The 16,666-nt window shown below is 41.8% G+C and overlaps 1 long non-coding RNA gene across 1 annotated transcript in view; it reads left to right on the forward strand.

Moving 5' to 3' along the window:
- Window positions 1-571: 571 nt before the first annotated feature.
- The window catches only part of LOC107569565 (uncharacterized), a 20,331-nt gene continuing 4,236 nt past the window's right edge, over window positions 572-16,666 (forward strand). Inside the window, exons 1-2 of the long non-coding RNA XR_001606911.1 lie at window positions 572-835; window positions 9,720-9,725. This is a non-coding gene — a long non-coding RNA (uncharacterized lncRNA). The remainder of the gene's footprint in view (window positions 836-9,719; window positions 9,726-16,666) is intronic.

Here is a 16,666-nt window from a genome sequence, read left to right on the forward strand (position 1 = left end):
TCCCTTTAAAATCTTAAATGATTCCCTTTGAGCTAAATTATCACTGTTTCCCTTAAACATTTTAAGTTTTAGTGAAGCACTGTGGAGCTTCTAGCCTGATGGTGGAAACGCAGTGTCATTTAGGACTCTGGGCTACAGGTTCAAGGCTATTAACCCCTTCCTGGCCCAATGAAAGCCCTGGCTCACACTGGCCTGACAGTGGAAAAGCTGATACTGACACCATGTTCATTTGTTGGCCAGAAGAGAACTACCCAGTTAACAGGGAACATTCTCATTACTTTAGCTAACATTCTGGCAAAGGTTTCTCAAATTTATGAACAAATATTCTTCCAGTAACATTACCAGAATGTTTGTTCAATGCAGTAACATTTTATAATGTTCTCAAAAGATTAGCACTACAACATTGTTTAAAAATATCCTCATAATGTTGGAAGAAATCGATAAAACACAAATGTGCAAGCGCACTATTCAGAATAATGAATATTAAAATATGAGCAGAGGAAACACACACACATAATAATAATAATAAAAATAATACATTCTATTTTTCATGTGCTTTTCTTCAACCCAAAGCACTACAACAACAAAACATAATAGTTTACAACAATAAACAACACAAAATAAAACAAATTAAATGCACTCAGTTAATAAGCCGCTTTAAAAGATGAGTCTTTAAAGATTTCTTAAAACAGCTAGTCCAAGGTTGGAGAATCTCTAATTCCTGATGGTAGAGCATTCCACAGTCGTGGAGCTGAAACAGAAAAAGCACCGTCCATGGAGTTTAATTTATATATAGGCTGCTGAAGGATATGTGACCCAGAAGAGCGATCACAACGTGTTGAATCACAACGCACTGGGACAGCTAACCAATCACAACACATTTTGTTTTTCGGAAGGCGGACCTTCATCAAAGCCAGAACTAATCGAGCCATTTGTGCCAGTCTGGGGAGAAAGGTATTTTAATAATGTAAATTATGTGAAAAATAATGCGTTTTTCGAACCATCAAGCATGAGAGCATGTTCTAGTACACCCCCAAAACAAAATCAAGACTTTGTAAAAGAGCATAATAGGACCCCTTTAACACAAAATAACACATTGATAATTTCAACTCAGGAAGGAGATTGTCAATTTTGGGGCAAGAAACCCAAGATTAATGATTGAAGAGACAGCATCATGACCATCACATGAGGGAAATCATTAGTAGAGACTTTGTTGGGTGGTTTCCCCCCACCCAGGACAAGAACCAGACTGAAATTCCTTATGAGACCTTTTAACCTTTTTGTTCCTTACAAAGCACAGCTCACATCACAGAGTGGCAGAGAGACTGCCTTTACATGTATATATGGACCAAAAGGATGCTAAAAGGACTTATGAGCAACTTTCACTTCTATGCATAACTCTATATCATGTATGTAATATGTAACCCACATATTTGACTATCATGTTCTAATCACTTATTGTGTATATATTTTTAATAACTATTGAATAGTGTATAGGATTATATTCATGTTGGGTATGTATGAGTTTGAAAATTCATGATTTAAACGTTTCTATCAATCAATACTTTGTAAAATATATTATATTCTGGTTATAGAAATCATGTTCAAATTATACTCTGCAAGAGCAGAAAAGTTCGGATCATGTGACTGATAAGATAACATGTTGATTTATGTATTGGGAGGAGAAACATAGCAACACCCTGAGCAAAGACAATTTTTAATTAGTCAAGACACCATTTGGGATGTGTCCAACAGCCCGGTTTAAATACTCAGGACACCATCAAATTATGCTTTTAGTCATCGCTTTTGCTTTGGCTTTTAGCCATGCTTTTTGCCACCACTGCTTTTTAGCGTTCTTTGAGCGTGCTCTGGCTTACACGCCAGCTGCTCCTCTAAAACCATGAGGAGAAATGCCACCTAGTCTCATCAAACTTTACTCTTTTGTTTCTTTTACTTTCATTTATTTTATTTTCCGTTGAGCGTTTCGTGTTCTGAGTTAAATGTTGCCGCAACGCCGTGTCTCCGAGTTCACCTCGAGTCTGTGACCACTTCAAAACTTTAACCAGCCACAACTCTGCATCTTCAGCCAACACCCAACCATTGGCTTCCCAAGACATCACTATGAACTAGAGGTCTGCATTCCCACGGCTCTCCCGTGGGAACCGTGGGACCCGACCAGATTTTTTGCGCTGCAGGATTAAATTCCCTAATAAAACGCGGTAGCGGTCGGTAACTCTGGTGTAATTTGAACGGGAGCGGGCGGTCTAACAATATCCCATTCCTGACGTCCATTTAGAACAGCATATCTGATCTTTATTCTTACTGACCACTGGTACAGCTTGCGCTCAGGATGCATGCGCTGCATGCACGCTTTAAACTTCACGTGTTTTATTTGCATGGTCTGCATGTGCAATAACGATGCTCAGAGCAGGCTGTACCTGTGGTAAATATACGGCCCTCAGACAGAACAGGCAGGTTGTCGATGAGTGACAGAGCAGAATAAGGATGGGCTGTCCTTGAAGGACGTTCAACTTGGATTTGTTTATATTTTGCTTAGCCTATAATTTTAAATGAAAGATGTCGTATTTATTTTTCTCTGCGACACTTTTCCTACTGTGTTAACAGAAAAATGTCAAACGAATTTAGTATTTTGACAAGACAAATAAAAATAGCTAATAGGCTATTTTTGTACAACCTACATTTTTATTTTTTTTCTCTCTGCGACACTTTTTCCCTATGGTGTTGTCAATGTTAAACGAATTGTATCCTGACAAGACGAATACAAATAAGACAAACAATTTTTGTACAACATTTTTATTTTATTTAATTTTTTCCTTCTGTGTTGCATAAAATATTAAACAAATTTTGTGTCTTAAGATAATTAATATAAATTCAAGTCAAAGTCAATAAATTCAAGACTCTTGACAAGACGAATAAAATAACACAATTTTGTGCAGACTACACTTTTATTTGTCTGCCTATCTCTCTTTCTTTTTTAGTAGCGGAAATTTAAATGAGATTCTGGAAACGAGATCTACATTTAGCGGGAACGGTCAGGTCAGGAAGAAAATGATTCTAAGAGGACAGTGGGTGAACAAAGAGTGAATATATCGCGAGAGTGGGTGGGTGCAGAATAGAACCTTGCGGGAGCAGGACTAAAAACACAGTCCCGCGCAGACCTCTACTATGAACGACCACTGAATTTCCAGCCAATCAGCAACCTTGGGAAACCCCCTTTCGGCTACAACAAAGGGGAACCCCTTACACAGGCAAGGCAAGTACCTCCAGATTCTAGCTGCTGAACTGGTGCATTTAATCTAAATTTTAACCTCATTGAGGAACTCAATGGGAGGGTTAATTAAGTGATTGATGGTTGTTCAGGTCTATGAAATTGCACTAGGGATGTGCATCTCATGACTTAGGCCGATACGATACGCATATCGATGCATAGACAACGATGCGATACATTAAAGATGCACATGAAGCAGCTACCAATGCGATGCGATGCGATGCGATATGATTCACCCCATTACGATGCAGTGCGATCCGATTTCGATTCGATTCAACACAATGCGATTCTATGCAATATGATGCAATGGAGAAAATATGATCACTTTTAATGCCTCGAGGCCTGTTTCATAAAACAAGTTAACCAAATAAGCCAGGCTTATTTCAGTTAGTCTGACTCATTGTCAAATGATTTGGTTCCATAAAACAAATTTAACATAGGCCTAGATCAAGCTTAGTCACAGTGGCAACTTATGCTGGGAAACTAACCTGGTCTAAAGCAGGCTAACTGTCAGGCTAAGCTAAGCTCCTCTACTGACCAATAGGAACACAATGATATTACCACTGTCTCACATACTATTATTTTACTTTTTAATTTTTTTTACAGTTTCTAGCCATGCAGCCTTTCTCTCTGGTTTTATTACAGCGGTACTTTTTATAGTTTGCAGAACAGATAGCAGAACATTAGAACAGTACAATCTAAAATTGCTCTTTAAAGCATTACAATAACTAAATTAAAAGTTAAAATCACTGAATTAAAAATGAAAATAAATAATAAAGAAAATGACGTTTGCAGAACAGATAGCAGAACATTAGAACAGTACAATCTAAAATTGCTCTTTAAAGCATTACAATAACTAAATTAAAAGTTAAAATCACTGAATTAAAAATGAAAATAAATAATAAAGAAAATTACCATTTTAACTGCTATAAGAAACACACATTAACTAATTTTAGCTTAATAATTCGTACTGTAGCCTACTAGCTTACATTTGATTTACATATTACAATAGTCCACTTACAGTTACTGCTATCATAAAAATACACTTTATATGTAGGTATATAAGTCTACAAAAGACACATTTAATGTCCAAAAACAAATGTCTTTAGCTAAATTTATATTTTACTCCGAATTAATGCGCTCAGTCTGTTTAGTGCGCATGCGCACAGCAACGCTCGTTGCCCTCGCATGCCTCGCCCACTCCTGACAGCAAAATGGATATGTTTGCATGACTTTCTAAAATTTACAGATGAAAATATACCTGTGACATGTCAGTTATGCACTGAGGAAAACACAACGTCTCAAATGCATTAAACAGCACAAATATATTCGCTGTTTGTCATGGTGGATCGATTTGATCCATGATCGACATTAAGGTCTGCTTAAGAATAAGAGTGCACAAATTAGTGAGATTGTGTGAATTTAATTTGTCATTAATGGAACCACTTTAGCCCCGATTGATTTGTTAGATTATTTCAAGTCAGGTTTTGGACTTTAATCCCAGTTTTTCCTCTGTCTCCGTGGTGTTGTGATGCGTCATAGTCATGTAGCAGCAGCAGTGATGAGAGAACGCGCTTGTGAAACAGTTTATAGAGGAGAAATCAATCTACATATAAAATATTGGTCACAGATTATTGGTCACGTTCTAAATAATAAAAGTATAACGCATCCACTAGTAATTGTATATAAATAAATCGGGTTTTACTAATGGAAATACACTGAACAAAATTATAATCACACTTTTAAACACTTTTGTTTTTGCCCCCATTTTTCATGAGCTGAACTCAAAGATCTAATACTTTTTCAATGTACACAAAAGGCCTATTTCTCTCAAATATTGTTCACAAATCTGTCTAAATCTGTGTTAGTGAGCACTTCTCCTTTGCCGAGATAATCCATCCACCTCACAGGTGTGGCATATCAAGATGCTGATTCGGCAGCATGATTGTTGCACAGGTGTGCCTTAGGCGTGCCATTTTTCCCCAATGCTGCAGCAGTACCCGCTCCCGCAGGAGCTCTTCCATATTTCCCCACTGCCGCAGCAGTTCCCGCTTCCGCAGGAGCTTTTCCATATATCCCCACTGCCGCAGCAGTGCCCGCTCCCGCAGGAGCTTTTCCATACTTCCCCACTGCCGCAGCAGTTCCCGCTCTGGCAGGAGCTTTTCCATACTTCCCCACTGCCGCAGCAGTACCCGCTCCCGCAGGAGCTCTTCCATATTTCCCCACTGCCGCAGCAGTTCCCGCTCCTGCAGGAGCTCTTCCATATTTCCCCACTGCTGCAACAGTACCTGCTCCCACAGGAGCTCTTCCATGTTTCCCCTCTGCCGCAGTAGCTTTTTCACACTTCCCACTGCCACAGCAGTAGTTTTTTCATACTTCCCCACTGCCGCAGCAGTTCCCGCTCCGGCAGGAGCTTTTCCATACTTCCCCACTGCCGCAGCAGTGCCCGCTCCCGCAGGAGCTCTTCCATTTTTCCCCACTGCCGCAGCAGTTCCCGCTCCTGCAGGAGCTCTTCCATATTTCCCCACTGCTGCAGCAGTACCTGCTCCCACAGGAGCTCTTCCATGTTTCCCCTCTGCCGCAGTAGCTTTTTCACACTTCCCACTGCCACAGCAGTAGTTTTTTCATACTTCCCCACTGCCGCAGCAGTTCCCACTCCCGCAGGAGTTTTTTTATACTTCCCCACTGCCGCAGCAGTTCCCGCTCCAGGCAGGAGCTTTTCCATATTTCCCCACTGCCGCAGCAGTGCCCGCTCCCGCAGGAGCTTTTCCATACTTCCCCAATGCCGCAGCAGTTCCCGCTTCCGCAGGAGCTTTACCTAAATTTCCACACTGCCGCAGCAGTGCTCGCTCCCGCAGAAGCCATACATAAATTCCCACACTACCGCTGCAGTTCCCGCTCCCGCAGGAGCTTTTCCATATTTCCCCACTGCCACAGCAGTGCCCGCTCCCGCAGGAGCTCTTCCATTTTTCCCCTCCGCCGCAGCAGTTCCCGCTCCCGCTGGAGCATTATCTGTATTTTACACTGCCGCAGCAGCGCTTGCTTCCGCAGAAGCCATGTTTCTTTTCAGATGCCATAGCAGTTGCCACTCCCACAGGAGTTTTTCTTTTTCAGATGCCGCAGCAGCGCCCGCTTCCGCAGAAGCCTCTAGTTCTCTCTTCTAAGCCTCAGCAGTGCCGCTACTACAATTCCAGCACCCCATCAAATTTAAGTCAATTTTGCTATTTTGGGGGGTTATCAGTGCTCCTCTCTGGCTGCTGTCCCGTAGTAATTGCATCTTTGGAGGAGCGCTCTGGTACTACAAGCGATGTCCAGCACCCCACCAATTTTAAGTTTTGCAAATTTTAAGTTTTGCAAACCCGGACAGGGGGAGTCCCCCGGGCTCAAGAGTAATGACCGAGCTCGGGGCCCTCTCCCCGGACAGCACGCCAAATATGCATAACCTTTACTCTGTTCATTATATGTAAGTGTGAACTCGTGAAGTGATGTTTTATTAACAAGTTTCGGGAGGAGCACGCGCAGATAATTGACACGGCCAGTTCATCATCAGTAATTACACCATATATCCAATCAGCACAAGAGAGAACCTCTATAAATAATCAAAGCAGCCTTACCTCCATTATCTCTCGTCTTTCAGCATCCCTCCACCACCCCGACTCCTCACCTTCAGCCCGTTCCTACCCCAGCATGGGGAGGAACACTCGGGGGGGGAGCGCTTCGGGTCCGGGCTTAGACCCGAGCTCAGACCCCTCTCCCCGGACAGGGGGAGTACCCTGGGCTCGAGAATAATGACCGAGCTCAGAGCCCTCTCCCCGGACAGCACGCCAAATACGCATAACCTTTACTCTGTTCATTATATGTAAGTGTGAACTCGTGAATACGTCTATAAAGTCTCTTAAATGCAAGTATTGTACATACTATTAAAGTTTACTTCATTTCAACATTCTGCATTTGTCGTGCCCATTCGTTCAAGATTAAACCTCACATATTACACACATTTTAATAACCTTATTTCCTAAAAAGGGTAATAAACACTGATTAAAGTTGCACCGATTACATGAAACACATCAAGCATATATACAGTGGGTACGGAAAGTATTCAGACCCCAAATGATTATCTGTTGAAATTGTCTGTTGTAAGTTTTGTGTCCCTTCGTCTGACCGGAGAGAGAGAAAAGGGTGCATCCTTTTTTTGGAATGCAGGGAGAAAAGGGGAGGTGTCCTGAGGTCATGCACATGTCACGAATGTATGTCTTCCATTCTTCTCGCTCGGACATGGAGCTCTAAAATTGTCTCTTTTGTTGACGGGATTATCAATTTATGTGTAAAACGGTCATGGGGTCCGGGCGAGTCTGTCGCTGGAACATTTCCAGATACCATGTTCTTTGTTCTGTTGTTTATTAGCTGGTTTATTTATGCTGAAGCCGGTCAACGTTACACTGCACATCTGGTCCCTGAAAGCCCGTAAAACAAAGATAGTTTGTATCCTAGTTTGAGTTAGGGTTTAAGCAGTTTAGATTCCCCTAAGGGATAAGGACCAGGCCTTAAACAGAATGGACAATTAGGTGCCCTGTTGATCATTGATCTTCTTTACGACCGTAGATAGCTGGGGAGGAGAGTCCTTAGTCCGGTGGAATGTGGAGATTCAATCGTTCATTTATGCGATATTCGCAGAGGCCTTACATATCCCGCTTTAGCTCGGTGATGTTCCCGGTGCGAACATCGGCGGGCACTGGAACAAGAGGCATCGAGAGAGAGAACAGGCACACACAAGATACAAACAACATCTCCATCACTAACTGAATCCTGGTGCAAGGTTTAGGTAATTTGGGACAATTGAGTTAGGAAGATGAGATAGGGGTGCATTGTTTAGGATTGTCTAGAATTGGGTCGTTTCGATTACTCTAACTGTCAGAAGTTCGACGAGGCGGTATCGGCGTAATCGCAATCAGGTTTGTTGAGTTCTCAGGTTCAGGTTCTTGGTCAGTTTTATCACGTCGGAACATACACGGGACGCCGGACGTGCACTTGTTGAAAGACTCTTGGACGGCGTTCACTCGCTTGTGGAGGAGGAAGGCAGGTGTCTAGAGTCACAACATATCCTACAATAGTAGAAACGCAAAGCGCTGTGTCAGTGGCTGACCAAGACCGACTGATTGGCGCGCCAGCGGGCGGAAAGCGAGCGATAGCTTCTAAAGCTGTATCAACAGGAGTCAAATCAATAAGTTGCGTTCCTTCCTCCTTGATCCTTTCTTCCAATTCTGGATCGAGGACGAAGGAATGCTGTTTGAAGAAGGGTGAGATTTCGAGTTCAGCCTTATACTTGTCATCGGTAAGGTGGTACAATGCTAATCGTCAATATGGAGGATCGAACCCTTAGGGACATTTATCCATAAAGTTTGGTTGGGCAGGATAATGCACGTGGCAGTGTCATGTCGATCGTAGATGAGGGTAGCCGTACGCGCTGGGGTGTCGACTAGCCATCGGTTTCCGACGATCTCGGCTTGTGTTCCCTCACTTTGGTTGGCGACGGCTTTTCTCAACGATTTACGACAAAAAAAATTTTTTGGCAAAAGGAGTCAATCCTAGTTTCGGGACCTGGATTTAAAGTTGAGTAAAGGGAGTTCCCTGATGAGGGGACTAAAGGGGAAAGGAAATTTTAGTGAGAGGGGGAAACGAAAAACACAAAGAGAGACACAAAGGGGAAAAAAAAACAAAGAGACACAAGGACACCGAATGAGGTGAGACAGCAAACGAGTGTCACATGTGTGGAGCACCTCCTCTCTACTAGAGGTTGGTCCTAGCAGTGCAGCGGAGGAGAGTGTGTAAGTGTTGTCTATACGCAAGGTGGCTATATGTTTTCCCAGGATGACAGAAGTTATGTCAATGTAGTATAGAGTATGAGATTGTCGGTCTGTGTCAGTTGGTTTGGTCTTCCCCCTTTTTCTGTCGGTTGGAGCCCTGGTGCCTCTTTATCTGGTTTCGATGGACCCATCGCGGCCTGTATACCCAGGAGTTTCCACACTTCCTGCATGACTTCAGCGGTGAAGTGGGTTCCTCGGTCAGAGTTGACCCTTAAAGGCAGTCCGAACCTTGAGAAGATGTGGTTCATCAAAAGGCAGGCTGTCGTTTCTGCTGTATCGTTGGGAGCTGGGAGACACTCTACCACGTCTTGCTGCATGCCAGGCCAGTATGCTACTTACTTGAGCGCTTCATAGGTGGCCTTGGTGCCATGGTGTCCAGCGCATGGTGAATCGTGAGCGTGTGTCATTATTATCCCCCTTTGGCCCTGAGGGACTATGAGCTTTGGCGCAGTGAGGGGATCAGGGACATATGTGAGGACGCCGTCGTTGAGATGCAGCATGTGCTTGATAGATGCCGTCTAGAATCCATTCTGTTTCCATCCAGCTAGATGGCATGTGAAGCTTAGACGGGCGTAGTTTGAGTCGGTGCAGATGAGGAGTTGTTTGATGTTGTGGGATGCAGCAAATTGTAGGGTGATGAGGATGGCCGCAATTTCTGCATATTGCGATGAGTGAGGGCCTAATTTGAATTGTTGCGGCGGGCAAGGGTCTTTGTTGAGCCAGACCACTCCCGCTCCAGCTTTCAAGTTGCCCTGTTGATTGTAGGAGCAGCCATTGAAATATGCTGTGGGCATCCCTTCACACACATTCTCCTCGAAGTACCTGTGGTTTGTCAGTTGTGGTGGTAACGGTTCTTTGGGTTCTGCTGCTGTGTGCAGCGTGTCCATTGAACAGTTCTGGTAGGCTGCTAGCCCGTTTCCTAGATATGATCTGTGGTTTTGGGCATATCTTGCCTCGACGTCCCGTCCTTGGAGCGTCATTAGCCAAGTAGCTATGCGTGCGTTGGTTACCACGCCATCCCAGATTCCTTGGCTGTTGAGGAAGCTTACTGGCTGGTGAAGCTTTTTCGCAGTCTGAGTATTTGCATTCTGGGGGAAGCAGTGTTTTGCTGGCATAAGCGACCACTCGCTTGTCTTTGTCCTGTAGCTGGTACAGGCCTGCACTGAGGCACTGATTGGAGAATCCAATGTCCAGATAGAACTCTTTTCCTGGGTCTGGGTAGGCCAGGCATTGTGCAGCACACAGACATTGTTTGAGCACGCTCATAGCTGTGTCCTGGGCTTCCGACCAGACGAAGGGTTCGTCTTTTCTCAGGAGGGAGATTAGTTGTTGTGCGATGTCAGCGTAGTTTTCGTCGTGAGTAATTGCACAATCCCAGAAATCTTCGTAGCTCAGAAATGTTGGTGGGTGTCTTTATGTTTTGGATTGCTTGTGTGCTACGATAAGCAGGCCAACATAGTTCACTTTGGTTTTGCACCATTGTCCTTTGTGGAGGGCGATCTTTGCTCCTGCTGTTGTCAGCTGGTTCAGGATGTGATCGATTTCTTTGAGGTGGTCTGCCACATTTGAGCTATTCAGAAGAACATCATCCACGTAAACGAGGTTGCCCCTTGTTCTGGCGTCAGCAGAAGGAAGCATGAAGTGCTCTAAAATTTCCTGGTAGATGGCTGCGTTGACTGTGGACTTCAGAAAACACAGTGGACCAACACCAGCAGATGACATGGCAGCCCAAATCATCACTGACTGTGGAAACTTCACACTGGACTTCAAGCAACATGGTTTCTGTGCCTCTCCACTCTTCCTCCAGACTCTGGGACCTTGATTTCCAAATGAAATGCAAAATTTACTTTCATCTGAAAAGAGGACTTTGGACCACTGAGCAACAGTCCAGTTCTTTTTCTCCTCAGCCCAGGTAAGACGCTTCTGACGTAATCTCTGGTTCAGGAGTGGCTTGACACAGGGAATGTGACATTTGTAGCCCATGTCTAGGATTCGTCTGTGCGTAGTGGCTCTTGATGAGCTGATGCCAGCCTCAGTCCCCTCCTTGTGAAGCTCCCTCAAATTCTTGATGGTGCACCTTTTCCTACCACACTTTTTCCTTCTACTCAACTTTCTATGAATATGCTTGGATACAGCACTCTGTGAACAACCAGCTTCTTTAGCAATGAACTTTTGTGTCAATGACTGTCTTCTGGACATCTGTCAAGTCAGCAGTCTTCCTCATGATTGTGTAGCCTACTGACCCAGACTGAGAGACCATTTAAAGGCTCAGGAAACTTTTGTAGGTGTTTTGAGGTAATTAGCTGATCAGGGTGTGCCACCATGACTTTCCAATATTGAACTTTTTCACAATATTCTAATTTTCTGAGACACTGAATTTTGGGTTTTTAATTATCTGTAAGCCATAATCATCAAAATTTCAAGAAATAAAGGCTTGAAATATTTCACTCTATGTGCAATGAATCTATATGATATATGGGTTTCACTTTCTGAAATGAGTGAAAAAAATATTGGTCTTTTTCATGATATTCTAATTTTTTGAGATGTACCTGTAAGTAGTACCTGTCAAGATAACTCGTAGTACCCGAGTGAGCGGTGTGTTATTCAATTTGGTGGTTGTTATCTGGGAATAACATACCACTGGATGGTGCAATTGACCAATCAGAATCAAGTATTCCACAGAGCCGTGTAATAAACAAATGTAAAGGGGATATTCTAAAACTAGTGGAATCAAATGATGGTAGGTGGATTACAACGGTTATTAAGCAAGACAACACTTTTTTACTTTATTTTATGCAACATATATGTGTTTAACTCTCATTCCTCTAATAAGATTATTTTTCCTCAAATCTCTGCTAAAGTCAAAGAACTACTTACTGAATATATAGGTTCTTCTGTTATTTTAGGTGGTGACTTTAATGAGTGCATGGATGATGCTTTAGATAGATATCCCCCCAGGCTTAGCAATTTTGCACTAAGAAATTACTTAATTCTCTCTCTGTGTTCTGATCTTTCTTTGACTGATGTATGGCGATATTATAACCCAGATTCCCATGATTATACTTGGTCCAATAAAAATGTATCTCTTCGTTCTAGAATAGATTTGTTTTTTTTAATCTCCTCTTCAATTCTTCATTTACTAAAGGCATTTATCATGCCTTTGCTCCCCTTTCAGACCATAAGCAAATGTTATTAAAACTTTAAATTGCGGGGCTACTGGAAATGTAATAATACTTAAATTCAATGATAGTATTATAAACCTTGCAAAATAATGATTTACTGATGTACACAATGGTTACAAAGAAAAATGGGAATATTTCAAATACAAAATTAGACTAATTGCTATTACAAGATGTAAAGAATTGAAAGCCAATAGACATCAGTTTGCAAATTATTGAACTTTATGTAGAATTAGCCAAGGGGGCGTTTATAAGATCGAGAGCCAAGTGGCTAGAAGAAGGTGAGAAAAATTCTAGCTATTTCTTTGCGCTTGAAAAAAGAAATGGAAAGAAAAAAGCTCTTACTTCCCTTAATATTGATGGAGTAATTTGTAAAGATCCTATTCAGATTTATAAATGTGTTACAAAATTTTATAGTAACCTTTACTCTTCTAATTGTGATAAATGTATTGATAAAATACTGTGCTTTATCCCTGATATTAGTAATCATGATAAATCTCATTATGAATTGGATATTAATTGTGATGAATTGTGGAAAGCACTTCATTCAATGAAATAAAAGAGAAATCTCTGGGCATCGATGGCCTTACCATAGATTTTTACACTCATTTTTGGGATATTATTAAATGCCCTTTACTCAATATGTACAAAGACTGCATCACTCAGAGAGAGATGACACTAACTATGAAACGAGGGATTATTTCCCTCATCCCTAAACCCAACAAAGACACTATTTCTATTGACAATTGGCGCCCTATTACGCTTCTTACTGTAGATTATAAAATTCTGACTTCGGTTTATGCCAATAGATTAAAAATGAATCTGAATTCTATTATATTTGGAACACAGTCTGGTTTTTTAAAAGGCCGTCATATATCCAACAATATAAGATTGGTCCTGGATTTGTTGGATTATGCAGATTCCATGCACTCTCAAGGTCTTATTCTTTTTCATGATTTTTACAAAGCCTTTGAGACGATTGAACACCATTTTCTTTTAAAATAGCTTAAATTGTTTGGTTTTGGGGATTATTTTATTTCCACTATTTCGATGTTTTATAAAGGAATCAACAGTTCTGTTGTTATTAATTTGGACACTTCTCATAGATTTGATGTACAGCGTGGTGTTAGGCAGGGCTGCCCTTTTTCTCCTTTTTTATTTTAATTAGTTACTGAGTTGCTATCTGTGAGCATTGTTCACAATCAATAATTGAAAGGAATTTCTGTTTTCGGGAGGGAAATTAAAATTTCACAGTTGGCAGACAACACCACGTTGTTCTTAAAAGATGAAAAAAATATAGGCTTTAGATTTAATTAACCAGTTTTCTAGTGCTTCTGGTTTAAAATTAAACATCTCAAAATGTGAAATTATGCCTGTCCATGATTTGAATTATGATTCAGTAGAAAACATTCATGTTAAGCCCATGGTGAAATACCTAAGTATTTATATTACTAAAAATCTTCTGGCAAGACAACACTTAAACTTTTCAGCTAGGATAATTAAATCTAAAAATATTCTTAATATCTGGTTACAGGGGGACCTGTCGTTATATGGCAGAGTCCTCCTATCAAAGGCAGAAGGTCTTTCTCATTTTGTATATCCATCTTTATCCTTATTTGTTGAGAACAAAATTGCCAAAGAAGTCAATAATATATATATTTTTTAATTTTGTTTGGAAAAATAAATCTCATAAATTAAAAAAAGAGGTGCTCTATAATTGCTTAGATAATTTAGAAGTTTCATCTGGTCTTGATAAAATATATAGTTGAGTATTATCAGCATAACAATGGAAACTAATCTTGTATTTTCTAATATATTACCAAGGAGCAAAATATATATTGAAAATAGCAGAAGGCCTAAGGACAGATCGTTGTGGCACTCAATACTTTACTGGCGATAAATGATATACGCTATCTTAGAGTGATCTCTGGTGAATAACTGCGGCTGCATTTCAAAAACATAGTGAGCATTGTAATAGAAAACCACTGCACTCCTCCGCTTCAACTGAGTAAACAGTAGGCCGGGCCATGGGACTGGCAGAGGCAGATGACGGATTAACAGTGACCGGTGGTTGGAGTGCGTGAAGGAGGGCTTGAAACAAAGTTCCGTGAGGGGATCAGTAGCGGGGTGAGTAGGATTGGTGGCGCCTGCTTCGCGCTGCATAGTTGGTCTGGTGGAGGAACCCGCGCTGCGACTCCCGCCCACCGTCAGCTGCCAAGCCATCGTCCTGACAGCCTGGAGAGGAGGGAAGAGTGCGAGAGCGGCCCTGCCCACAAGCACCGCAAGCTGTCCCAGAATTGTTCAAGCTTGTGTTTGACAAACATGTGTTCAATAAAAATGCATACATTCACAAAATAAGAGCTTTTCCCTCCTCACTCAGTCGATGCAGTGCTGCTCGCCCCGCCTCAGAGCAGTGCAGAGCCGCCACCCGCACCATTATAGCCGTGCAGCACTTGCCGGCACATCCAACGACCAAGCTGCTAAAGCTGCCCAATCCTAGATCTCAGGCCTATTAACAGAGCCCTTTGCAAGTGTCCGTTCAAGATGATAACGCTGAAACAGATCCTGGCGCAAATTCGCCCCAGGGAATGGTTTGCTTCTGTGGACGCGTACTTTAACATTCAGATAGCACTGCATCACAGACGCTTTCTGAGGTTCGCTTTCGAGGGCATGGTGTACCAGTACTCTGTTCTTCCATTTGGGCTGGCTTTAGCCCCACGCACTTTCTCGAAGTGCATGTATGCAGCACTTCGCACCCTCAAAGTGAGCGGAATGCACATTCTCTACAATCTGGACGATTGTCTGATTTTAGCTCATTCACGGGACACACTAGTCAGCCATATAGACACTCTGCTTCATCACTTGGAGTTCCTAGGGCTATGTGTCAACATGCAGAAGAGCATTCTTTCCCAGAGTCAGTCTATAACTGGGACTGGGCAACTCTGTTCACTTGAAGAATTTTCAGAGGCTGCTAGGACCCATGGCAGCAGCAATCAGCGGTGCTTAATCTGGGTTTACTACACATGCTGCAGTTATTGCTGAAATCTCAACAGCGATGAGGTTACTGCTTCTCAAACTTGTCTGCTGAGACAAAAAATCTAACACTCTCACAATGGTCTCCTTTAAAGTTTTAGAAGAGATCTCGTCATCATCACACATCACAAATGTATCCAAATCATATAAAACACCCATTATTCCATCTAAATGTTTGTTAGTTTTAAAATCAGTTTGCGATTAATAAAAAAAAAAATGAATAAATCTGTACTAATTAGCATGTCACTGCTCTTCATTTAGTTTTATATGCCTATGTCAACAAACCGAGTTTGAGGATGGCAGCATCAGTTGTCCAATAAGTTTTAAACTTTGGAAGCAGGATTGCAGCCGCAATCAGCCTAGGATCATTGAGCATGTCCCCGAAGCACTTGTTCACACCTGCACGGATTGCATCTACCAGGCTCTTGCAGAGTTTCATGAATATCTTGGCTCGTTTTAGTTTGGAAATCATGATGTTGAGTGTTGGTACAAGCCAGCCCATGTGCACATTGGTTTTGCCCTGCAAGATATTAATCGCTTTGGCAACAGGGGCCATAGCTGTGACATATTCCCCAATAAAAGGCCTTTTCTGCAGGAGTGAACCTATAAAACAAAAACCTTGTTTAAGACTATTTAAAGTAGCTGATTACTGCAAAATATAGATGCTACTCAATCAAGATAGAAATGTTTTATCATAGGATAGTGTGGTGTCTTCTGCTTCTCATCTTAGGAACCACACTCAGTCTTGTTTTTGATGCCAGGAGATACACTTTATTACATCATAAATGATAATAAATAATAAAGCGGAGATGGCTCTCTCTGCAGCGAAAACACATCTCCAGAATGATCATCTTGTCTTCTTTTTATACTGTTCTGACTTTAAGGCGTGGGGTATATATTCCATACAGTTTTTTCCATACATAGAATGGTTCCTTTGTGCATACAATTCTCTAGAGAGAAAGCCCCCCCTCTCTAGTCTTGTTATGGTAAAGAAAAGACCCCACTTATGTTTCCCAGATGTTTCTAATCTTAGGTCTGTACTTCTGCCACGTAGGCATGTTTTTACACACAGGCATATCGGATTATAATGGAAGTATAACTAGATATTTAAATGGCTATATTACTAATGATTACACTCGAACAATTCATCTTTTAACCAATAAAAATCTACCACACGATCTAAAGAAATTCAAGAACAGATGAGAATCAAAACAGTTGACAAGTATCAGTCTGGAAAGGATTATAAAGCCATTTCTAAGGCTTTGAGACTCCAGCGAACCATGGTCAGAGCCATTATCCAC

This window comes from Sinocyclocheilus grahami, unplaced genomic scaffold, assembly GCF_001515645.1.
Source record: "Sinocyclocheilus grahami isolate Dianchi unplaced genomic scaffold, SAMN03320097.WGS_v1.1 scaffold1359.1, whole genome shotgun sequence".
NCBI lineage: Eukaryota > Metazoa > Chordata > Actinopteri > Cypriniformes > Cyprinidae > Sinocyclocheilus > Sinocyclocheilus grahami.